Source organism: Colobus angolensis, unplaced genomic scaffold (assembly GCF_000951035.1).
Source record: "Colobus angolensis palliatus isolate OR3802 unplaced genomic scaffold, Cang.pa_1.0 Scaffold119, whole genome shotgun sequence".
Taxonomy (NCBI): Eukaryota; Metazoa; Chordata; class Mammalia; order Primates; family Cercopithecidae; genus Colobus; species Colobus angolensis.
This window is the reverse complement of record NW_012113030.1, coordinates 251,284-254,791: the sequence shown is the minus strand read 5'-3', so window position 1 is coordinate 254,791 and position 3,508 is coordinate 251,284. Positions and strand designations below refer to the sequence as shown.

The window sequence follows — 3,508 nt, the reverse complement described above, 5'->3', positions numbered from 1 at the left end:
AAAAAAAAAAAAAGGCTGAGGCCAGGCTTGGTAGCTTATGACTACAATCCTAGCTCTTTGGGAGGCCAAGGCCAGAGAACCACTTAAGGCCAGTCATTCAAGATTAGCCTGAGCGATATAGCGAGACTGTCTCTACAAAAAAAATAAAAAAATTACATGGACATGGGTGGAATGTGCCTGTAGTATAGCTACTTGGGAGGCTGAGGCAGGAGGATTGCTTGACCTGAGGAGTTTGAGGCTGCAGTGAGCTATGATGAGGCCACTGCACTCCAGTCTGGCCAATAGAGTGAGACCATGTCTCTTAAAAAAAAGCTGAAACATTAGTAAATTATTATGGCTATTTTCATTTAGATAGTTCTGTCATCAAATTACCAGGTCAGATGTAGTAACACATATGCCATGATTTAATTCTGAGAATCAGGTTGTATTAGTTTTTAGAAGTGGCCATATGAGCAGTTGAAGATAACATGGACTTGTCTTTTTATTATGACAATGCAAAATACTTGAGAAGGAAAATTCTAAACAGCATTTTAAAATCACCATTTTTGCTGCTAAAAACATGAGTTAAGAATCTGATAAATGTCCTGCTGGGCATGGGGGCTCACGCCTGTAATCCCAGCACTTTCGGAGGCCGAGGTGGGCAGATCACGAGGTCAGGAAATGGAGACCATCCTGGCTAACATAGTGAAACCCATCTCTACTAAAAATACAAAAAAATTAGCCGGCCGTGGTGGCAGGCACCTGTAGTCCCAGGTACTCAGGAGGCTGAGGCGGGAGAATGGTGTCAACCCAGGAGGTGTAGCTTGCAGTGAGCCGAGATGGCGCCATTGCACTCCAGCCTGAGTGACCAGAGCTAGACTCCTCTCAAAAAAAAAAAAAAAAGAATGTGATAAATTTCCCAAAGCAGTTATGCTTAAAAACAGTCATACTGTCATGAGAATGGGGGTCTTACATTTTATCATTTAGCTTCAATAGCAGTTTGCTAAATAACACCATTATTAATAACAAAAGAGGGGAAAGGGCACAGAAAGTTTATTTTGTAACTCCCACAGCTGTAAACAGTAGACAGTGAGGAGCTTGTAGTATTAATATAATGATTCCTGGTGAATAAAGAAAATCAGAGGCCACAACTGTGGATTGAAGTCAGATCACAATCTGCATTCTTTAACTCTTTACTGCAATTTATGCAGAAAGGAACTTTTCTAAGAATATAAAATTTTTATCTAAGTGAGAATCTCCCAATTGCTTCACTACTTTTTACCATTAAAAAAAAATCTATGAGTATCCTGTTTTTATAGGGAAGGCTTTCTGTTCTCTTTATGTCTTTCTAGCCTTTACATTTTGCCTTTTTATGGATGAGAACAGTGTCAGCTCACTGTAAAATGCCTGGCAATCTCAAGACAGCTTCTTATTGGAAATCTGAATTAAAAATTTTAAACAATATTTTAAAATAGCAGTTTAAGTATACTGTTCTGAGGGTGGGCATGGTGGCTCATGCCTGTAATCCCAGCATTTTGGGAGGCCGAGGCGGGTGGATCACCTGAGGTTGGGAGTTTTGAGACCAGCCTGACCAACATGGAAAAACCCCTTCTCTACTAAAAATATAAAATTAGCCAGGTGTGGTGGTGCATGCCTGTAATCCCAGATACGCGGAGGCTGAGGCAGGAGAATGGCTTGAACCCGGGACGCAGAGGTTGTGGTGAGCCGAGATCACACCATAGCACTCCAGCCTGGGCAACAAGAGCGAAACTCTGTCTCAAAAAAAAAAGAAAAAAAGTATGCTGTTCTATTCATTCCAGATGAAAAATTTGTTTTTCAAAATAACTGCACTGAAATGAAGATAGAAGTTTATAACTTAGTCACTGTATTATCTGTTTCAAAAGTTTGAAGCAGGATGCAGTAGTTCATCCCTCTAATCCCAGCACTTTGGAAGGCCAAGGCCAGATGATGGCTTGAGCGGAGGAGCTTGAGCTTGAGACTAACATGGGTAATATGGGAATACCCCATGTCTACAAAGAATTTTAAAAATTAGCCAAGTGTGATGACATGCACCTGTAGTCTCAGCTACCTATGAGGCTGTAGTGGGAAGATTGCTTGAGCCTGGGAGATCTAGGTTGTAGTGACCACTACACTTCAGCCTGGTTGATAAAGTGAGACCCTGTCTCAAAAACAAGAATAATGTTCTTGTTTTATGAATAATGAAAGAAAACTATAGTTTAACACAGCAAATCTCTCATAAAAAAATGAACTAGGGCTGGGCACAGTGGTGCATGCCTGTAATCCCAGCACTTTGGGAGGCCGGGGCAGGCAGGTCACTTGAGGTCAGGAGTTTGAGACTAGCTTGGGTAACAAAGCAAAATCCTGTCTCTACTAAAAATATAAAAATTAGCTGGGCATGGTGGTGTGCACCTGTATTCCCAGCTACTTGGGAGGCTGAGACAGGAGAATCGCTTGAACCCAGAAGGCAGAGGTTGCAGTGAGCCAAGATCGCACCACTGCACTCTAGTCTGGGCAACATAGCCAGACCTTGTGTCCAAAAAAAAAATCCAGTTATGAATCCAATCACAGCATATGGTAGCTGACGGTGTTTTTTGAACTCCTCTACTCTAAGGACACACATGTACACTTTCTCTCTTTCAAATTTTACAAAATAATATCAGATGTTTTGACTGTTACGTAGTATGCTAAGCATTTTACATGGATTCATTCATTGTCATCTCATAACCCCATAAGGAGGGTACATTATTGTCCACATTTTATGTGTAAGGCAACTGAGATTTAGCTAGGTTACATATTTAAAAGTGGCATTTAAACTACCATCTGGGCTGGGTGTGGTGGCTCACACCTGTAACCCCAGCGCTTTGGGAGGCTGATGTGAGAAATCACTTGTGCCTAGGAGTTCAAGACCAGCCCTGGCAAGATAGCAAGACCTCTTCTGTACAAAAAAGCAGCAGTAGCCGGGTGCAGTGGCTCACGCCTGTTATCCCAGCACTTTGGGAGGCTGAGACAGGTGAATCACCTGAGGTCAGGAGTTCGAGACCAGCCTGGCCAACACAGTGAAACCCTGTTTCTACTAAAAATACAAAAAATTAGCTGGGTGTGGTGGCAGGTGCCTGTAGTCCCAGCTACTCAGGAGGCTGAGGCAGGAGAATCGCTTGAACCCGGGAAGCGGAGGTTGCAGTGAGCAGAGATCACACCACTGCACTCTAGCCTGGGCAACAAGAGCAAAACTCTGTCTAAAAAAAAAAAAAAAAAAGGAAGAAGAAGAAAACAAACTCTCATCTGTCTGCTCTTAAACCACACCTGTGTATTGCTTTCTAGTCCAGAACCTGCCAAAAATAAATGGAGACAGTATCCCTGTTCGGGTACTAGCAGTACTATATCTATAATCACAAACTTTTTTGAAAATCTGACATCACTATAATTTTAGAATTTAGCACTTAGATTTATGTAGTTGAGGTATACAAGTAGAGATGTTATTAAATGTTGCCTGTAGATTTTTTTTTTT

The 3,508-nt window shown here is 41.8% G+C and overlaps 1 protein-coding gene across 1 annotated transcript in view; it reads left to right on the top strand.

Annotated features, from left to right (window-relative positions):
* The window catches only part of PPP2R3C (protein phosphatase 2, regulatory subunit B'', gamma), a 34,642-nt gene that overhangs the window by 25,946 nt on the left and 5,188 nt on the right, over window positions 1-3,508 (top strand). The window lies entirely within an intron of this gene.